General features: G+C 46.1%; 1 long non-coding RNA gene across 1 annotated transcript in view; it reads right to left on the bottom strand.

The window, feature by feature from the left end:
* Nucleotides 1–1371: 1371 nt before the first annotated feature.
* The window catches only part of LOC132250650 (uncharacterized), a 28615-nt gene continuing 8266 nt past the window's right edge, over nucleotides 1372–21720 (bottom strand). The window contains exon 2 of the long non-coding RNA XR_009462249.1: nucleotides 1372–1906. This is a non-coding gene — a long non-coding RNA (uncharacterized LOC132250650). The remainder of the gene's footprint in view (nucleotides 1907–21720) is intronic.

The following is a 21720-nucleotide window of genomic DNA, read 5'->3' on the forward strand; positions in this document are numbered from 1 at the left end:
CTAGTCAGAGGGGACCAACAGGCATTGGGGGAGTCCCTGTTCCCCTGAGCACTACCAGGAGTGACTAGAAATAACGGTCACAAGTTGGCAAGAGGTTAGATTCAGACTAGACATCAGGAGACGCTACTTCACAGTCAGGGCGGCTAGGATCTGGAACCAACTTCCAAGCAAAGTGGTGCTGGCTCCTACCCTGGGGGTCTTTAAGAGGTTAGACGAACACTTTGCTGGGGTCATTTGACCCCAGTACTTTTTCCTGCCATGGCAGGGGGTCGGACTTGATGTTCTACTCAGATCCCTTCCGACCCTACCAACTATGAAACTATGAAACTATGTCCTACTAGAGACTTAGATTATATCAAACCTACCAAGGAGTAAGACTTTCACTCTACTATAAAGAAAATGGAACAAGAACAAAAATCTACCCAATTATGTGTGTTCTTCTGCATATTTTGTCCTGAGACTGCACATAATTGTTGATGCATCCTTATTTTTAAACGAAATACATGAAGAAATGGAAATGTGTTCATAATTTTTATGGTAGTCTTGGGTTTTATGATCACTGCAACCTCCATGCTGTTTTAAATAGGCTACAAACTAGCCTATTTAACAAGACAACAGAGACACTTCCTATTGTGAAGCTAGTTTCACATATCAGAAAATTATGGAGAAAAAAATCTTGAAATGGATACACAGGAATCCCAACTGCTGACCACATCTCCGAATATTCACAAACTAAGTTACGCTTCAAAACACAATGCCAAATACAGTATTTAGGAGGAATATGTTGACTTGGAAACCAAATATGCCAGAAGTTTGTGGAAAGGTTTGTCAAAGACACCCTCAAAGAGCTCTTATTATTATTAATGCTCTATTCCTTATCAGACTATAATCCTGATCTTCTTTATAGCATTATAGATAAGCTCTCACTTGTACAGAATAAAAAGTAGTAAGAACTTGTGTATGCATCTTAAACTAGGCACTCTGATTCTGACTTCCCAGAGCAAGAGCAACCATGCCCTCATTTGTGTCAGCAGAAACAGATTGCCTTTGTTTCAAGAATACCAAGTAACACATTCCACAGAACAAATAAGAAGCATTTGGCATTATCTTCCCTTTGTGTGATTTTTAGCTGCACTAGCTAGGATAAGGATTCCTGCCTCTGATAAATCACTGCCCTCTCTTTTCTGCCTTTGGAGCTTGCACTGATCTTCCATCCATCCCTATCTCCAAGAAATGTAGAGTGGGCATAGTGATATCCATAGACACCCATGCTAATAAGTCCAGGTAAGCCACATGAGTCACCTGCACTATGAGTCACCTGTGCTATGATATGGAGTACCTCTGCCATTCAATTATCAGCAGACTGTCAGCTTCTATTTCAGAAACACAGACAGCATACTTTATTTAAAACAAACAGACAAACAAACTATGTTAGGAGGCATGGGTGCATATTTCAGCATGATCAACTCTTTATATCATTCTGCCAGTGTTATAGTTACACCATCCTTCTTGACAGTTTCAGGAATATAAGTGCTGTGGGCTTTAACTTAAGGTCCCTGTGGAATGGCAGTACTTGGCCAGTGTTTTTCATTTGCAGCAGTCTACCAAGGAAGGAGAATCTGTGGTGTGGTTACCAAGCCCCTAAATTTTGCCAATGCTTTTCCTGCTCCTGGGAGGTGATAGTTGAGTATTATGTCCTTATAAGAGAAAGTCAATACCATTGATAGGACTCCTGGATAGGACAACTTTCAGCAACCTCTGTAGCCAACAAACACTTTTCGTTTCTTAATATGCTGTTCAGTTTCTTTTATACAATAAGATGGAGTTCTGCATCAGCTTCAAAAAGTTTCTTCCACTTCCTATTAGAAAATTCCAGGAGATTAATATCCTCCAAGGCTTACCCAGCCTGAAAAAAAAAACAACAACATTATAAGTAGGGTCTAGTTAATTCAGTTTTGTGGTTTTCATGGAAACTGCAAAAACCCATCATTTTCCATGATTGCCAGGAAATATTGCATTGGCTGCGATTTCCCCAAGAAATCAACCCCCCAAACACCTATTATTCATATAATACACTGTTTTAGAATTTCTCCATGCTTACCACAATAGAAAATGAGACAATCACTGAAGCTATAGATTATATGATTGAGAGTTACTGTTCGCTAGTTACATAGACTAAGTGAAGATACCAGTCAGTTAAGTGAAAGTGTTTCTATTAAGGTTAGCATTAATTAATATTTTGAAACTTCTTGTAGAATGCTAAATATAACAATAAATTATGTTGATAAAAGTTACAATGCAAATTTATAGAAATATATATTTATAATACATTTAAATTAAGATTTAAATGTAATATTTAGGTTTATAACAACATGATACATTATATCATATAATTTACTTTCTGTGAAATTTGCTATTAAATTATATGTTATATGCCTCTCCATCAACCAGCAGACAGACGGCAGAGCTGCTCGGAAATGCCCGAAAAAATCAGCTCTTTATACCATGACCAAGCTGCAAAAATGGCTTTGTCTTGCTGTGGGTTAAGTAGAGCCCTAATTATCAGCAGTTCTGTTAGCAGGCCACTGGTCCTGTTATTTTAATCCTATACACACCACTGGGTCCCAAGAACGTGTTTATTTATTTATTTTTATATCGAGTCTGAAATTATTACTACAATATACCTGTAGATCTTTAACTAGACAACTTATAGCACACATCTACATGTACACATGCTAACGAACATTAACACAGGTATGCAGACCAACTTGGGACTAAAGGTTTATGAAAGTATCAAATTTAGGCTCAAATAGCCTTAAATCACTATTTTTAAGGCACATTAAGGGTGAACATGTGTAGGAACAAAGCCTTAATGTGCCTTAAATTGGGCTAATGTGCATTAAATGTGCACATGTAGACTTGCCCATACAGACTAAATATTTAAAAACTATACAAACCCATGGCCTTGTCATAATGCAGACAAAAAAAAGTCTATTTCATTTCTTGGGTAGGAACTTCCACCTCTGCTGGATTGATGTAGTCACCTAATGTTCTTGAAGAAGAGAACTATGAAATAAAGAAGAGGTCACCTGTTTGACTTAAAGCATAGATTAGACAAACACCTGGATTTTTGTCCTGGAAAACAAGATCAAGGTATGGAGAGGGAGAAGGAAAAAGTAAAAATGAAGGATGGAATGGTCATGAATAAAGTCCTGTCTGAACAAAGTAGGTGGGAATGAGGCTGACATTCTATTCCATTTAAAGTGACTAGTGCTTGCACTATGCTTTAGGGTGGAGTTTTGTGTGTGACAGCATTGAGTGGCAGGATTTCTTAGCAGGAGCCAGTCCAAACCCACTTAAGGGCAATCTGTTACGATTTTAGTTCCCACCTCTAATTTGCATCTGAACTGGGGGACAACCATGGGTTACAGGTTAGCTCAAGGTGACCAGCACTGAGGCATCCCAAACAATGTTGAGTAGGGTGCCCGGCTCGGTTTCTTAGTATATTAGATTACAGAATTCAAAGCTGAAATAGTAAAGGTTTATTAATATAACAACAGCAAAGGACTCTAATGTGGTTAAGAGATGAACAGGAGCAACAAGATAATAACTTAATACAATACATTATTTACAACATGAGGATCAAGGTAACTTTAATACATCAATTACAACAAAGCTAACAGAGGTAATGAAATTAATACATTACCAAAATAGAAGCGTGATGGAATGGCTCTTTACAAGCATCAGCTTGTACAAGAGAACAGCTCTTCTCTCCTCTCCTCATTATGGAGAGGGAGCAACCAAAATACTCTAGTTGGGTGCTCTCCTCCTCACCACAGAGGGACAAGCACATGGATCTGTGGGCATGCAACAAGCACAGGTCACTTGTTCAGACACACAAATGCATATTCAGTCCCAGAGAGTTCTACCATGCTCACACAAAAGTCCCTCAGCTCTGGAGAAAAACTCACATGCTCACACTGACCATCCAGCCATGCTCTGAGACATCTGTTGCACTGTCTCTTAATCCTTTTTAACTGCTCATCACCCCACACTCTTCATCATTCAACCATGTGCTACCACTTAAACAATCTGTTACAAACTTTGATACTTTTCTGCTGTCAGTCAAGGATGTTGTTTACCTTTACCTCAGGATTTTTCTGCTCTTTTCAAGATCTTAACTGAACGTGCTCATTCCCCCTAAGTAGATCACAAATTGAATAGGTGACCCTTGATTTCTCAGTGAGTATGCTCATGCTAAGTTTTAGAAGCACCAATGTTCTGTCTGTACAACAATGCAATTCCTTCCTTTTATTACTTGATTATAAGTTACTAGAATGCCTGCAATTTCATCCATAACACCATTAAAACCATCTGGATTGAAAAAAAAAAATGAAGACTCTTTTTCCCTTACCCAGCATTCACATGGGCACACATTTCAAAATCAAGTAAAATATTTACAAATAAAGTATAAAATATTATAAAATAATATTGGCCCTTGGCTCCAGAGTGACATGCATGGGCAAAAGCCCGTTGCACCCCCATAAGCCCCAGGCTGCCTAGAACCCCCAGGACCTCTGACAACCCCTAGCCTAGCTGGAGATAAGTGGGGGCCCGTGGTGGGAGAGACTTAGCTCAGCTGCGGGGAGGCAGCTGAGAAAAGCCAAGGAGGGTCACCTCCCCTGGCTCCTACTTGGCCCAGCCCCCCAGGGAGATACGCGACTGGTGCTGTCCAGTACATGAGGCAGGGAAATGGGGGGGCACTCAACTGTCCCCTTCTCCAGTGGGGGAGGGACCCCACAGTCCCCCCAAAACAGCACAGCACTGGAGGGCCCTTCTGCGCATTGCGGATTTTAAAAGGGCCTGCCAATGGTAGAAGATGTACTTGGCCTCCAGCTCCAGATTCAGATGCACATGCAGAAGCCTGTTGTTTCCCCCATGAGCCCCAGGACCCCCAACAGGACCCCCAATGACCCCCCACCCTAGCTTGAGGTAAGCAGGGGGTCCATGATGGGAGGGACTTTAGCCCAGCTGTGGGGAGGCAGTTGAAAGGAGCTGAGGAGGGTCACCCCCCGGCTCCTATTTCACCCAGCCCCCCACGGAGCCACATAACCGGAGACCTGTGAACAGAAAGTGCAGACAGGATGCTCAAGGGAACCACTCCTACCCCAGCCCAGGAACAAAACTTCTTCATGAGTACAAGGAAGCTGAAGGCCTCCAATTACACACCTACATGCCTGTACACTAATGCTAGGAGTTTGGGGAATAAACAGAAGGAGCTGGTTCTTCTGCTAAATAGAAATGATCATGATCTCATAGAGAACATGGAGTCCTGGTGGGACTCCTCCTATGACTGGACTTCCAGTATAAATGGCTATACCCTGTACAGGAGAGATCATGCTGAAAAAAGGGGCAGGATTGTAGCTCTCTATGTGAAGGAGATCTACACATCCCTACGAGCTGAGTTTCGCACCCAAGGAGGATGACTGGAGACCCTTTGGGTTAGAAAGAGGGGAACAAAGTGAAGGGGATACAGTGGTAGAAGCCTACTAACCTCCAAACCAGGAACACGTGCTTGAACAAGAATTCACCAAGGAACTGACCGAGGTTGCATGCTCTCAGTGCATGGTCATCATGGGAGACTTCAACTACCTGGACATCTCATGGGATGAGCACTCAGCCAAATCGGATCGGTCACAAAGCTTCCTTGCATGCGTGGATGAGATCTACCTGTTCAAAGAAGTTTATTGGTTGACAAGGGGCAAAGTGCTGCTGGACCTGGTACTGGCCAAAGGGGATAATCTAATCAGTGACCTAAGAATCAAAGGGAAGCTGGGTGACAGTGACCATGAGTTGGTCACTTTCACCATCCATCACAAAGCTGGCAAGTCAGCCAGCAATGCAGTAATCCTTGACTTTAGGAAAGCTAACTTTCATAAACTCAGAAGGCTGGTTCTTGAGACCCTGTGAGGCCATGGTCTTACAGGGTGGGGAGTTCATAAGAGTGGTTGCTCCTTAAGGAAGCGATCCTAGAAGCACAAGGGGAGTCCATCCCCATCCGTAGGAAAGGTGGCAAAAGGGCTCAACAACCCCCTTCAGTCAACAGGGAACTAATGACCTCCTACATCTAACATGATGCAGGATGGCTGGCGTGAAGATTAATATATGTCCATTATTGGCATGTATTTTGTGAGGGAGCATCTTGAGAGGCTGGACCCCCATAAATCAGTTGGTTGGGATAAGTTGCATGCAAGAGTGCTATAGGAACTGGCAGACATCACAGCCACTGGCTAGGATATTTGAGAATTCATGGAGCTCGGACTAAGTACTTGAAGATTGGAAGACAGCCAGTGTGGTGCCCATCTTCAAGGAAGGAGTTTGTCCTTTCAAGACCTGGGAAACTACAGGCCCATCACTTTGACCTCAATTCCTGGAAAGATTTTGGAAAAAAAATATCAAAGAAACCATTTTTGACAAGCTAACAGAAGGCAACATTCTGAAGAATAGCTAGCATGGGTTTGTTGTGGGTAGGTCTTGCTTGACCAATCTCATTTTGTTGATGTATCACCTGGACAAAAGGGAAGAGGTTGATAACATATATGGACTTTAAAAAAGCCTTTGACCCGGTGTCCAATGATGTCCTCATGGAAAAATTGGGCAACTGTGGCTTTGCATACTCCACAGTCTGATGGCTGGGAAACTGGCTCCATGGTCGGACCCTGGAGTGGTAGCTGATGGAACCGAATCAACATGGCACTCTGTGACTAGTGGTGTCCCCCAAGGCTCTGTTCTTGGACTTGTACACTTTAATGTCTTCATAAATTATCTGGACACCTGTGTCAAAAACAGAATGACCAAGTTTGCTGATGACACCAAACTTTGGGGAAGAGTCTCCACACTTGAGGACAGGTTGCTGGTCCAGGCTGACCTCTATAGGCTTGCAAGATGGGCAGATGAAAACCTGATGGCATTTAAGATGGAGAAATGCAAGGTGCTCCAACTCAGGCATAAAAACCCGCATCACACTTATAGGCTTGGCAATGCTACACTTGCTAGCACCATGACTGAAAGAAACTTCGGGGTCACGATTGACCACAAGATGAATATGAGCCACTAATGCAATACCACAGCTGGCAAAGTGAACAAAACTCTGGCTTGCATCTACCGATGCATCTTGAGCAAGACCCAGGATGTCATCCTCCTGCTTTACTCAGCCTTGATGAGGCCACAGCTAGAGTACTGCACCCAGTTCTGGCCTCCACGGTTTAGGAAGGATGGGGAGAAGCTTGAAAGAGTCCAGAGGAGAGCCACACACATGATCAGAGGGCATGAGAACAGGCCTTATGAAGAAAGGCTGCGAGTTATGGGACTCCTCAGCTGGGAGAAGCGCATGCTCAGGGGTGACTTGGTGACAGCCTATAAGTACCTAAGGGGTGTGCATCAGGATCTGGGTGAACACCTGTTCACCAGAGCACCCCAGGGGATGACAAGGTCCAATGGTGACAAACTTCTGCAAGACCTTTTTAGACTGGACATAAGGCAAAACTTCTTTACTGTCTGAGTCCCCAAAGCCTGGAATAAACTCCCCTCAGTGGTGGTGTAAGCACCTGCTCTCAACACTTTCAAGAAACATTTGGATGTTTATCTTGCTGAGATCCTTTGACCTTAGCTGACTTCCTGTCCCTTGGGCAGGGGGTTGGACCCAATGATCTTACGAGCCCCCTAATGTCTATGAAATCTATGAAATTAAAGGCAAAGGCAAATACACCACAGTTATGCACTTAGTGTTCCACAGCACCCCCTCTGGCTCTTCTAGGTCCCCAAACTCAACTCTCAGTACCTAAGTTATCATTAGCACAGGTCCAGGTGTGAGAGATTCAGTCTTCCAGTTAAGTCCTGCATGAATATAATTCTTCCAGGACAAAGGGGAAGTAAATTATCAGAACCAAAATAGTGGTCACTTATAAAGAGTGCATTGTGGAGAGTGAGGAAACTGCTAAAGCTCCAAAATGTAGTTTTTGATTAGGCACTTTTTAAAGCTAGATCTACACGTATTGAAATTATATTATTTTCCAGAAACGGAGATGGTGGAAGATAGGACAGAAGAAACCTGGTTAAAGATGGAATGGTCTGTATTTCATATGAAGGAGACTGAGCTACATGTATATATGTAATAAGGTGTAAGATACAAAGGTTTGCCTGGTTTCAAAATACTAGAGAAGAGACAGGAATAAGAAATGACGAGGAAGATTCTGCTATATTCTGGGTGGTTATTCTGTTAGGTTTGGTGAGATGCATGGAAAATAGAATACCTTATGTGGGCATTGAATCATTTCATAATATACACCAGTGTTCATATTTGGATATGATATAGATCCCAATGTTGAAGGATGTGGTGGGATTCTGAGTAGGTTGAAGAGGGTAGGATAATAGGAATGGTTAATATTTTTGGAAATGTCAGAACCAGGAAGAACAAAAAGTTTGGTTACTAAAACAGCATAATCATGATTCTTGCTCTTTTTTTTCCTGCTAAATTAGTACTTTTTAGTTCGAATATTGGGGCAACAAGAGAAAATTTTATTGAGGGAGAAACATAAAAAAGACAAACTACAGAATGGCTGATATGTCATATGATGTTTACTTTTGAGTGCACATAGTGAAAAACTTCAGCTGTAATTGTTGATAGGTGACAAATTAATGAAAAGTTTAATTTATGACTTGATATTGTAGCAAAACCCCGAGTTTTTCTTTTTTTTTTAATTTTATAATGCATTCCCTCCCCTTCCCCAACCATTTCTGACTTTTCTCTCCCTCTCTATTCCCTACAGATAAGTATAAGTGAGCTCAAACTTAGGATAAGCTTTAAACATTTCTATTTTGCTAGCAAGTTTTTGGTTTTGGGTATCCATGGCTTTATATTGTATAATTATTAGGTTTGTATTAATTTTTACTGTTGTATATTGTATTATTATCATTTTTGTATTGACTTTTATTATTTCATATGGATATTGTATGGTTTAGGCCTGTGTTTTTAAGTGAACCAAAGTCATGTCAAGTTCCCATTTTATGTGTCAAGCCTCCATCTTGTGTCCTGTGTCTGGGCATCCTATGTTGCAACTGTATGAGTCACATACCTCTCCCATGTAAATTGGTTCCCGGATGAATGACAATGATTGAGAATGATTGAAATACAATGGTAGCAGGCCTCTACTAAATGGCCTATAATGACTGGGCCATCACCTCGCATTGATTCACCCAGGAACAGAGACAAGACCAACATTTGAAAAACAAAAGACCCTGCAGAACCAGCAACTCTATCATTGTATCCCACCATTACAGACACCTGAAACTGCACATCCCTGCATGGAGCACACATGCTCAGTACATCAGGAGCTGACCCTTGCCTGGGCATGCCTCCTGTCATTATGGTCACACAAGGTCCGTTCCTATAGAAAGGGGCAGTGAAGACAGACCCGGTGGGAACGCCATTTCCATCCGGACCAGACCAGCTTCACGTCACCTATCCACCCCAGAGGCCCTGCCAGTGACCCCCTTTGGACAACACTGAGGTTGAGGAGACCCCAGCTGACCATCGAGGATCAACTTCCAGCCTGGGATAGGTAGATATTACCTGCACACCTCCTCCTACAATTTGGACTCTCTCTCTCTCTCTGTCTCCCTCTCTCCTCCTGGACTTCAGGTGGACTTCAGCCCCTGCACCAAGCCTCTCTAACTCCTGCTGCCAGTGTGTGTGTGCGTGGGGGAGGGGGGGTGCAAGGGAACCAATTTGGCATTGTGTCACCATCTCCCCTGTTCAATAAAACCACTGTCATTTGCAACCCCGAGTTGGGTCATGTTTTACTGAATCCATCCCTTCCTTATCTTAAATTCCAGCCTCATTCTCTCTCTTTCTCTCAATTCCAGCCCCCACCCCTTTCTACTAGTTTCCCTATCTCCTCTCAATTCCTACTGCCACTTTTCCTGTGATTTTCTGCTATCTTTCTCTGCTTTCCTGCTGCCTTTCAGTCTCTCCTGCTGCTTTTTCTGAGATTTTCTGTTGTCCGTCTCTCTGGTTTCAGGCTCCTCGCGCCCCCTCGCAGCTCCCAAGACTTCTCTGGCTCCCCCACACGCAGAGACCTCTTTAACACCCACACTTTCCCTTAGTCCCATTTTCCCCTCTCCCCACCTACCTTTTCAGCTCCCCTGTAGCTCTGGCTCCAGACCCAGCCTCTGTGGTGCCCTTCTTCCCTGTTTTGCAGGCTTTGGACGTTGTCTTTTAATCAATTAAAATCAATTAACCTAAAGTTACCCCCAAGCCAATCAATTAAAATCAATTAACCTAAAGTTACCCCCAAGCCTCAGTTCTTCAGCCCAGGCCCCTGGGAGTCTACTGGTTCTAATCCCAGTCCTGGTAACTTTAAATCCTTACACTTTTACTTTCTTACCTTAACCTTTCCCCAGGTATCCCGAGTACACCAAGCATATACATACATACACATCACAACACCCAACTTAGGAACTCACCTGTGTGTATGTGTAGGTGGGTGGTATGTGTGTGAGTTAGTAAATACACATTTATATACATATATAGATATCATCGTGTGTGTGTGGTATATGAATTAGTAATCCACGTATGTGTATTGGATGTGCAGGTGTTGGTAAATGGTATCTGATTCTGTCTAAATTTGGTGTGTGTGTAGCGTGTATGGGCTTAAACTGGTGATAGGTGTGCATGAACCTAGACTAATTATTTTGAACATGTGTGTATCTGAGCTGCTAGTGTGAGTGTGTATGCCTAGTAGGGGTGTATGCACCTAGTGAGTGTATGTGTGCTTAATTGATTTTTATGTGTGCCTGTGCAATTGTACACCACACCCTCCTGTCTAACAGTACAATATTGAGATCCTGAGCATTGGGCTGACCCCTCAGGGCAACAATATAATAATAATAATAATAATAATAATAATAATAATAATAATATCAGATATTCATGCTCAAGGGGTTCAGATGGGAATTAGTAACAGAAGCCTAGTTAGGTATTTTTATAGGCAAACCAATTACATGAGCTGCACTAATTTTCAACTAGTCTCCTCAGTGGAGAGCAGAATTTGAAAACCGATTCCATTTTTCCCTAGCTTCTATTATTTGCATGTTACTTCTCCCTTTAAAGCTCTTCTACCCATGTCCATTATGACATGAAGGTATGGCAGGACAGGGTTACCTGAGCCCACAGCGATCCTTTAACCCTTTCTTCACTGTTTTGGAATTGAAATCACCATCACAACTATGTATTCTTCAACAATATGCAATATCGCACTTCATGTGTGTCAACCTGTGAAATAAGCACATGAACATGCAAGATATCCATTTTTTTTTCTTGACTTGTCTGTATTCAGCCTAAGGAATGATAGGTATATTTTCTTGTCACCTCTACAAGGTCTGAAAGTCAGATGCATCCTGAACCAGCCCATACCCAGTGAAAAAGCTCGCCCTTATCCCTGCAGAAGTCATGCAGTTTGCAGTATATTAGAGAATATCATCTTACTTTCAGTGTGCCAAATATAATATGTTACAATCCAGCAACTGCTAAAACATCTTTTGCCAGAAAATCTGGTATCAGAACAGTTTTATGAGCTGAGACTATAGTTGGTTGATGTAGTACCTCAAAATAATGCTGAGTTGCAACATACATTGACAGCCACATCATTTGAAGGGAATGAAGTCATTCTTGTCCAGCCAGCAAACAAAAGAGCTTACTTCCCTGAAACTGTGAATCTTGCCAGGGCATTCCATGCTGGGATTTATGAGCCTGCCTTTCAGATCAGCCAAAGTCTACATAACAGCTGAGCAATACCCTTTGTGGCTGATACATTTATATACTCATTAGCTGTCTCCAGATGTGCAGGTACATCCTCTTTGCAGTACCACAAACCACATGCCCAGCATGTTGAAACATGTTCCACAGGTCATGCAGCAGGGCAGTGCTGGTCCCTCCCATGCAACCTGACTCCACAGGGAGCAGAGAACAAATCTGGGGCACCGTGGAGCAGGAAACAAGGGTGAGAAGACCCCAGCACGGATCTCTGCTTCCGGCAGAGCTCAGTCACATGTCAGGAACAAGCAGGCTTGCTCACTGCTCTGTGCTGCTTCCCTGCCGTGTGACCTGGCATGACAGGGATCAGAGATATGACCTGTGCAGGGGTCTCCTCACCTGCACAGAGGGTGGTGGCCCTCCCCCTCTCCTGGATGAGCCACACACAGCCCCATCCTCCTCCTCGCTGAGGCCCTGCAGACTCCAGCCCCAAGTCACAGGCAGCTGGGCAGTAGTGCTATGCAAAGCTTGCAGCCCATTCAAAACAGATTCGGAGGAGATTCAGTGGAGCTGAATCTCTGAAACAGATTTGGCTGAAACAAAACAGGACAGTGTTCTGAAACACTGAAACAAATCACTGTTCTCTGAAACTGAATCGAAACACAGCCAATTCATACAGCTCTAATCCCTATACAATCATAAGGCACAGGGTTGCAAACAATAAGACACAGGATCTCAGAGAAAAGCAAAACATAGCAAGCTATACAGGAGTAACAGCTTGGCCCCAGTAGAAATGACCCCTGGTGGGGAAGGAAAGAAGGAATGCTCCAATAACCTAAGGGGCACCCTTTAACTCCCTGCTTGGATCAGCCGGTTGGCCGAGCCTCAAACCAAGAACCCTCCTTCCCTCAGGGGGCTCCCCCCATCTGCTTGCCACTGAACGGAGGGCCCTCCTCCCTTGTGGGAATCCCCTTCCCTGGCAACTCATGACTCCTCTGGAGCCTGATAAGGCTACACTCATCTCCTGGACTGAGGCACTCCCTTCCTCTGCAGGGGGCCCTCAGATGCTTTGGGACCCTTCCTGCCTTTGGCCCACTCTTGGACCTATGCACTGCCCTATGCACTGATCTGTCCACCATCTACCCTCAGCCTTGTCCAGGGGTTGGGGACCTGAGCTGCTGTGTGCAGTGCAGGGGTCTTGGCCCACTCCCAGACACTCTGTGCACCAATCTGTGCACAGTCTGCCCCACCTCGTGCAGGGGTTGGAGAACTGAGCTACCTTCTGCAACTAAGAAGTCCCACTCCACTCCTGGACCCTCTGTGAACCAACCCATGCACCGTCTGCCCTGCCTCATGCAGGGGTCTTGACCCACTCCTGGACCCTCTGTGCACCGTCTGTCTCTCCTCATGCACAGGTTGGAGACCCAAGCTACCTTGTGCAGCTCCAAAGTCTCAGTACACTCCGGGACCCCCTGTGCACCAATCCATGCACCATCTGCCCTGCCTCATGCAGGGGTTAGAGACCCAAGCTGCCTTGTGCAGTGCTAGGGTCCCAGCTCACTCCCAGACCCTCCATGCACCAACCTGTGCACTGTTGCTACACTCCCTTTACAGAGGGGCTAGGGACACAACCACTTGCTGCTCCCTGTCTTCCAGGTGCTTCTGGGGCAACCAGCTCCCCCTCACTGGTCAGCTCTGCCAGCTCTTCTCATCCCTCTTCATAATCCCTCATTGAAGCCACCCATGTGCTTGGCATGCTGGGCATCCTGTGCTTTTATCTTTTTCGGAAGCTCCACCCCCAGATTGAAGATTGATCAATCAGAGAGAAGCGGGGTTAATCCCCTCTCTGGTCTGTCTTTTCACCTTGCCCCTGGGTACAGGCAGGGCAAGCCAAGCCTCTCACCTGGCCTTCCCTGATTGGTGGGAAATGCCCCACCAATCATTCTAAGCCCTTTCAAGCTGGTGAGCTGGGCTGCTGCCAGCAAGCCTGTCAAATCTGCGTGCAAGGAGTGACCTAGTTGAATTTCACCTAGCACTAAAGGAACCGGTGTCCCCTCTATCTCTTCATGTTCTAAGGAGAGGGGTAATATTTACACAGGAGTGTTGTGAGCTGCTACTTCTGTGCAAGGCACACCCAGGGAAAGAAGTCTGAGGAGCCCACTCAAACAAGCCTCAACTACAGATCACCAGAGGTAGATTCATAGATTCATAGATGTTAGGATCGGAAGGGACCTCAATAGATCATCGAGTCCGACCCCCTGCATAAGCAGGAAAGAGTGCTGGGTCTAGATGACCCCAGCTAGATACTCATCTAACCTCCTCTTGAAGACACCCAGAGTAGGGAAGAGCACCAGCTCCCTTGGGAGCCCGTTCCAGACCTTGGCCACTCTAACTGTGAAGAAGTTCTTCCTAATGTCCAATCTGTCCAATAGAGGACAGAGTTATACTGGAGTTAAATACTGGTATGTACCTCTGCTAGATTGTCTAGTTCAACAGCTTCCACTGAGGTGCTTTCTATCACTGGTTGGGTACCACAGAACACACTGGAGGCTAAGCAACAACACCAACCAATCATAAGGTGTGCACCGCACCAATCATGCACAGAATCACTTCTGCCACTTCCATGAACAAACTCCACACCTTTTCATTCTCTTCTACCCTCAGGCAACCACTATTCTTCTCTTTCTTACACACTCCTAATACATCACTACTGCACATGCACACATTCTCCCACACAATCACCTGCTCTTTCACACCCCACCCCTCCTCACTCAGACCACCCTTGTCTGTCAGGAAAAAAAAGCCCTTTATAAGGATGCTGCGCATGGCATGCCCGGGCTCTGAACACGGCCCTGAGCTTCGCATCGGGTACCATTTTTCAGTGACTTCCAGATACAACTGTGCACGCTCTTAGTTAGGGAAGGTTCATATGGACCTACTTAAGACACACTTGTGTATGAGGCCATATAGTCCCTAGGTGATGACACCATGGACTCAAAACCATTTTGGCTCCAACAAACCTACCTATAAGGAATCCACAGTGATGGGAGCATGCAACAAGTGCCTCCCCTTTGGCTTCAGGGATAAAGGTTGTAGATGTGTTGGTCTAAAAAGCAAAAGCAGTCACTTCTGCTTTTTAGATCAACTGCTTTTCCCCTTTGACTTGTCAGTATCTAACATGAATGATTCCTCTTATGCAACCTACCACTACCTTCTAAGGGACAGAAATCATTAGGAAAATTAAATCCACTACCTCCCATTCTACTTTCCTGCTACAATGATAAAAGTGCCATCACATGCCAGTATAGTTTTTCTATCTGGTGTCTTTGGTTCCTGATGGAGACAGAAGCAAAGGTGGAAGTGGTATACTTAACCATGCTTGCGAACTAAAACCATTTTTGTGCAGGCTTGAATGTGTCATAATCTACACTGAGAAAAGTTTTAAACCTCATCAATTAGTTGTTGAATTATACACAGAACCATGGGAATTACTGCCTCTTCAACATTTCATCTTGATTTACTATTTGAAGAAATCTCCTCTTATTTATTCACTGCTCTTGTTTTGTTTGTTTCAAAAGAAATGTGAAGCCTGCCTAAATATTGCAGATTAAGGTTTTTTAAATTAAGGATTGGCTATTTTGCAATGAACCATTTTGTCTCTGAGCAAATGTAATGGAATGCCCTAGTTCTGCTGTCTTCCCCTCAAGCTTTAGGCTCTTCTGGGAATGGATTGAGAGGGAGAGATTTCTATTGCTTTTCCAGAAATTCAGGACACAGTATATTGTAATGTCACTTAGTATTAAAACATTATTTGAATAATCTAGCACAAGTGTTACATTTCTACCAGACCTTAACACAGAAGCCTTTGCCAAAGGAGGCAATGATGTTAAACTTGATTTAATCATTCTAATCAAATTAAATAATTCTGCTTTGAATGTCTCCAGTTGCAAGCAGTGATTTTCTAAATAAAATCTAATTAAATTTTAGACCTACATCTACAGACCAGTTTAATTTCAAAGCAAAAGAGCAAATCATATAAGTCTTTTGTCATCTCTGATTTAATTTTAACAGTTTGTTAGCCTGAAAATAATTTGTAAAAATATATTTTTCATGGCCCCAACTACCCCCAAATAAGGTTTTTAGGTCAGTTGCTGATCACCTTCACCATCCGCCAAAAAGCTGGCAAGTCGGTCAGCAACACGCAAGTCCTTGACTTCAGGAAAGCCGACTTTGACAAGCTCAGGAGGCTTGTCAGTGAGGCCCTAAGGGACTGTGACCGCAGGGAGAGGGGAGTTCAATAAGAGTGGTTGCTCCTCAAGGGAGCGATCCTCAATGCACAAACTAAGTCTATTCCATTTTGGAGGAAAGGCAGCAAGAGGGCACAGCAGCCCCCCTGGCTCTCCAGGGACCTAGCAGACCTCCTGAGGCTAAAAAGAAAGGCCTACAAAGGATGGAGGATGGGAGTCACCTCCAAGGAGGATTATTCTGCACTGGTCTGGTCCTGTAGGGAGCAGACCAGGAAAGCCAAGGCTGCAACTGAACTCCAGCTAGCTTTGAGCATCAAGGACAATAAAAAGTCCTTTTTCAGATATGTGGGGAGCCGGAGGAAAAGCAGGGGCAACGTTGGACCCCTGCTGAACCAGATGGGGCAACTGACAACTGACGCCCAGGAAAAAGCCAACCTATTAAATAGGTACTTTGCGTCGGTCTTTCATCAGCCCCATGGGATGCCTGTGCCTGTTACAGGGCCGGGAAGTCTGGGTGAGGGTGATCCCCTGCCCTCCATTAATGCTGACTTTGTGAAGGAACATCTTGAGAAGCTGGATACCTTCAAGTCAGCCGGCCCTGATGATCTTCACCCCAGGGTACTCAAGGAGCTGGCGAGCATCATAGCCCAGCCTCTAGCGCGGATCTTTGAAAACTCTTGGCGCTCTGGTGTAGTGCCCAAAGATTGGAAGAAGGCCAACGTGATGCCTATCTTCAAGAAAGGGAGGAAAGTGGATCCAGCTAACTATAGGCCCATCAGCCTGACTTCTATCCCGGGGAAGATCTTAGAAAAGTTTATTAAGGAGGCCATCCTTAATGGACTGGCCGACGCCAACATCTTAAGGGATAGCCAGCACGGGTTCGTTGTGGGTAGGTCTTGCTTGACCAATCTCATTTCCTTCTATGACCAGGGGACCTATCACCTGGACAAGGGAGATGAGATTGATGTCATATATCTTGACTTCAAAAAAGTCTTCGATCTGGTGTCCCATGATCGTCTCTTGGAGAAACTGGCCAATTGTCGCCTTGGGTCCCCCACGATCCACTGGCTGGAAAATTGGCTCCGGGGTCGGACCCAGAGGGTAGTAATTGATGGAAGTCACTCATCGTGGTGTCCTGTGACCAGTGGGGTCCCCCAGGGCTCTGTCCTTGGACCCATACTGTTCAACATCTTCATTAACGATGTGGACACTGGAGTCAGAAGCGGACTGGCCAAGTTCACCGATGACACCAAACTTTGGGGCAAAGCATCCACGCCAGAAGACAGGCGGGTGATCCAGGCTGACCTGGACAGGCTCAGCAAGTGGGCGGATGAGAATCTGATGGTGTTCAACGCCGATAAATGCAAGGTTCTCCACCTTGGGAAGAAAAACCCGCAGCATCCTTATAGGCTCGGCAGTGCTATGTTGGTTAGCACTATGGAAGAAAGAGACTTGGGGGTCATCATTGACCACAAGATGAACATGAGCCTGCAATGCGATGCTGCGGCTAGTAAAGCGACCAAAACGCTGGCTTGCATCCATAGATGCTTCTCAAGCAAATCCCGGGACGTCATTCTCCCCCTGTACTCGGCCTTAGTGAGGCCGCAGCTGGAGTACTGCGTCCAGTTTTGGGCTCCACAATTCAAAAAGGATGTGGAGAAGCTTGAGAGAGTCCAGAGAAGAGCCACGTGCATGATCAGGGGTCAGGGAAGCAGACCCTACGATGACAGGCTGAGAGCCCTGGGGCTCTTTATCCTGGAAAAGCGCAGGCTCAGGGGTGATCTGATGGCCACCTACAAGTTTATCAGGGGTGATCACCAGTATCTAGGGGAACGTTTGTTCACCAGAGCGCCCCAAGGGATGACGAGGACGAATGGTCACAAACTACTACAAGATCGTTTCAGGCTGGACATAAGGAAGAATTTCTTTACTGTCCAAGCCCCCAAGGTCTGGAACAGCCTGCCGCCGGAGGTTGTTCAAGCGCCTTCATTGAACACCTTCAAGATGAAACTGGATGCTTATCTTGCTGGGATCCTATGACCCCAACTGACATCCTGCCCTTTGGGCGGGGGGCTGGACTCGATGATCTTCCGAGGTCCCTTCCAGCCCTAATGTCTATGAAATCTATGAAATATGAAATTTTATCCATGACAGAGGGAGAATGAGGATGGGTTGAAAAGCAGAAAATTATCCGAGCAGGTGAAAAAGACAAATGAGAAAGTTACCCCACTGTGTTAGGTACTGTGTAAGAGAGTTGTTTGAAGGCAACTATTTAAGTTTGATGCAAGAGAGAAGAGGGAGTGAGTAGAGGGATACCAAGAAAGGTTGAAGATCTTTCAACCAAACAGCAGGCTGGAAAATTATCTTTATATTAGCATTTCAATGGGGGTGTCTACACATGCATTTGAACCAGGATCAGTTTACTTTCAAGTAAATTACTTGTAAGTAAATGCTCCAAGGCGGGCATCTACCCATACAGAGATCAAGGAGAAGATTTGCTGCTCTTAGCACCAAAATTCCTGAAGCCCTGCAATGAGCCCCTGCTGCCACCAGGGGGAGCTCCAAGTGCCAGCTGCAGCTTCACGCAGGTGGCAGTCCTCTTGAAAGATAGTCCCACTCTCTGCTCCCTGGTCAGCCACTTTCCTGGCCAGGAGCTGTGTGTGCAGCACAAGGAAAGCACATGGCAGCACTGTCCTCACTTTCTGGGCCTCCCCACACCATGGCTGCTCCAGCCCCTGCCCCTGGCAGCAATGACCAGTGTCCTAGGCTCCTGCTGGCCACCACCCTGGCCCTAGTGGGCCAACAAGCCAACCACTGGCTAGCCCATGGCTGTTTGGCCTCTCCTGGCTCCCCCACATGTAGCAACTGCTTGCCTGGCATTCCAGGGCCACCTCTACTGAGCACCTGCTGCCTGGACCTCATCTGGCTGTTCCAGCAGGGACACTGATGACAGGATCCTAGATACCACCACCAAAGCCACCATTGCCCTCCTGGGCCTCCAACCCCACCAGTTGAGCCAGGACTGGTGGTTGCATGTGTCCAGCAGACTTGGGATGGTGACCAGTGGCTGGAGGCATTCTGGATTGACAGAGCCACCTTCTGGGACCTCCTGGAGCAGCTCCACCCACACCTAGAGTGGCAGGAAATTGCCATGTGGCTGCCCCTCCTTGTGAACACCCAGCTAACCCTCATCCTGCTCAAGCTAGCCCCATGCATTAACCTCTGCTATGTGGGCCATTTCTTTCAGGGTGGACAAGGACACTGGCAGAGAAGTGTGTGAGGGGGCCCCAGGATGTTCTGGGACACACAGTGCTCTGTGTGCATGACCACCTGTTGGTAGTGGTGGGGTTCCATGCCCTGGGATTCCCCTAGTGCATCAGGTCCCTGAACAGGACCCACAATCCCATCACCTGTATGCCTCTACTACAGTCAGAGGGGCTTTCACTCTGTGGTACTCCATGCTGTCATGGACTACTGAGGTGCCTTCACACACGAGTGCCAGCTGGGCAGGCAATGCTCATGATGCCTGCATCTTCTGAAACTCCTCCCTGCTGGGCCTGGTGGACAGTACGCATTTTGTGTTGGGGGTGCAGGATCTACAGCTGGGCATTGTGGTGGTCCCACCCCTGCTCACTTGGGACTCTGTCTCACGCCTGTCCTGGCTCATGAGGCCCTACACCAGCCAGATGGATTTTCAGCAGGTCCATTTTAACCAGTGGCTGGGCTAGATCTATTCCCTAGTGGAATGCACATTCAGCCATTTGAAGGGAGGCTGGTGCACCCTCACTGCCCACCTCAAGTTCACTGAGGACAATCTCTCATGGATCATTATCACAGCCTGGTGCTGCATAACACCTCTGAGGCCCAGGGGGAGCTCTTACACAAGGCCTGACCAGAAGAGACATGGTGAGCGGAGGTCACCTGGAAGTGGGAGCACAACCTGCAGCAACAGTGGTTGCCCCCTTCCCACCCAGGCCCTGGGCAAGCCACATACCTCCTACCTGGGGCCAGGACACTGGGAACAAGAGGCCCTAGTTGGCCACCTCCTCCTGTACTCTCCACTGTAGCCTCCTTGGATTGCTGCCCATAGCCCTCCCCCCTGCCCATCCCCAGCACCACACTCACTGCAAACATGTCTCACAAAAACAGTTTTTGTTTCCCTGACATCAAACAAACCCCACTCTCACCTGTCTCCCCAACAAACAGACCCTGCACCACCCACCCTACTTTCCAACAATAAAACACCCTCTTCCCTGTGCAAACTATTTAGAAAGTGCTTTACATGCTGTCCTCGGGTGGACAGCCATGGGGTGGAGGCACCTAGGGGGAAGAGCCCCAAGACAGGTGTCCAGCACCGTGGTCCCTTGCTGTTTCTCTGTGGGTGTGGACATGGTGGTGTCATGGCCAGCCATGCCTCATGGCTGGGTCTGGTGAGGCAGGTACTGGCCCAGGCTCCCCAAGCTCTTGGTGGAGACTAAAGCTGTGGAGCTCAGTGGAATGGACTGCTGGATAACAAAGGGGCCTCTCCCCCACTGTTGGGTCAGTGTACGTGACAGGCTGGGGCAAGGCCTTGGGCAGGCTCTCCATGCTGCTGTACATAGTATTGCTGTGGCCTGGGTACCAGGGCACAAGGATTTTGGTCAGATGCAGTATAAAGGGCATGGACTCCAGGGCACTCCTGAACTGATGATTATGGTCAGTCTGTAGCAAAACCCCCAGTTTCTTTTCTCTTTTAAAATGCATTCCCTCCCCTTCCCCAAGCATTTCTGACTTTTTCTTTCCTTCTCTATTCCCTATAGGTAAGTATAAGTGAGCTATGACATAGGATAAGCTTCAGCATTTTATTTTGGTAGCAAATTGTATTTGTTTTGTTTTTTTCCCCTTCTTTATATTGTATAATTATTATGTTTATATTGATTTTTACTGTTATATAATACTGTTTTACTGGTACTATATGATTTAGGCCTACATATGTAAGTCAGCATAAGTCATGTCAAGTTTCCATTTTGTTTGTCAAGTCTCCATCCTGTCCCCAGACCCCCTTGTGTAACCCATAACTCACACCTACCTCTCCTATGCAGCTTGGTTCCTGAATGAATGGGGATGAATGAGGGTGCTTGAGAGACAATGGCAGTAGGTCTAAAAATACCTCCCTCTGAATGACCGAACCATCAGCACCAATACTTGGACCAATGACCCAGCCCATGGAACCACCCTCAGCATTCAAGAAACAAAAGATGAAGCAACCCACCATTGTGCCTGGCTGCACATGCTCAGTAAGAACACCTGGAGCCCTCTGGAACAGGACTGACCTTGCCTGGACAGGCCCTCCCCATAGGAGATCAGAGGTAGTCTGCCCCATAAAAAGGGGTAGTGAAGACTGACTCCTTGGGACTCCCTCTCCATCTGGACCAGCACCATGCCACACCACCTATCCACCCAGAGGCCCTGCCAGCAACCCCTCTCTGGGCAACACCTACTGGACAAGGACCCCTTTCCAGCCTAGATAGGTAGCTATCATCCCCTACCCCCTCTTCAACCAAGGACTTGTACTCTGCTTCTCTTCCCCACCTGGACTCCAACCCTTCCATTGAATCTCTTTCTCCTGCTGCCATTTTGAGTGCTTGTGTGTGTGGGGGGGGGGGGTGGGGGGGACCAATA

This window comes from Alligator mississippiensis, chromosome 5 (assembly GCF_030867095.1).
Source record: "Alligator mississippiensis isolate rAllMis1 chromosome 5, rAllMis1, whole genome shotgun sequence".
In the NCBI taxonomy this organism is placed as follows: Eukaryota; Metazoa; Chordata; order Crocodylia; family Alligatoridae; genus Alligator; species Alligator mississippiensis.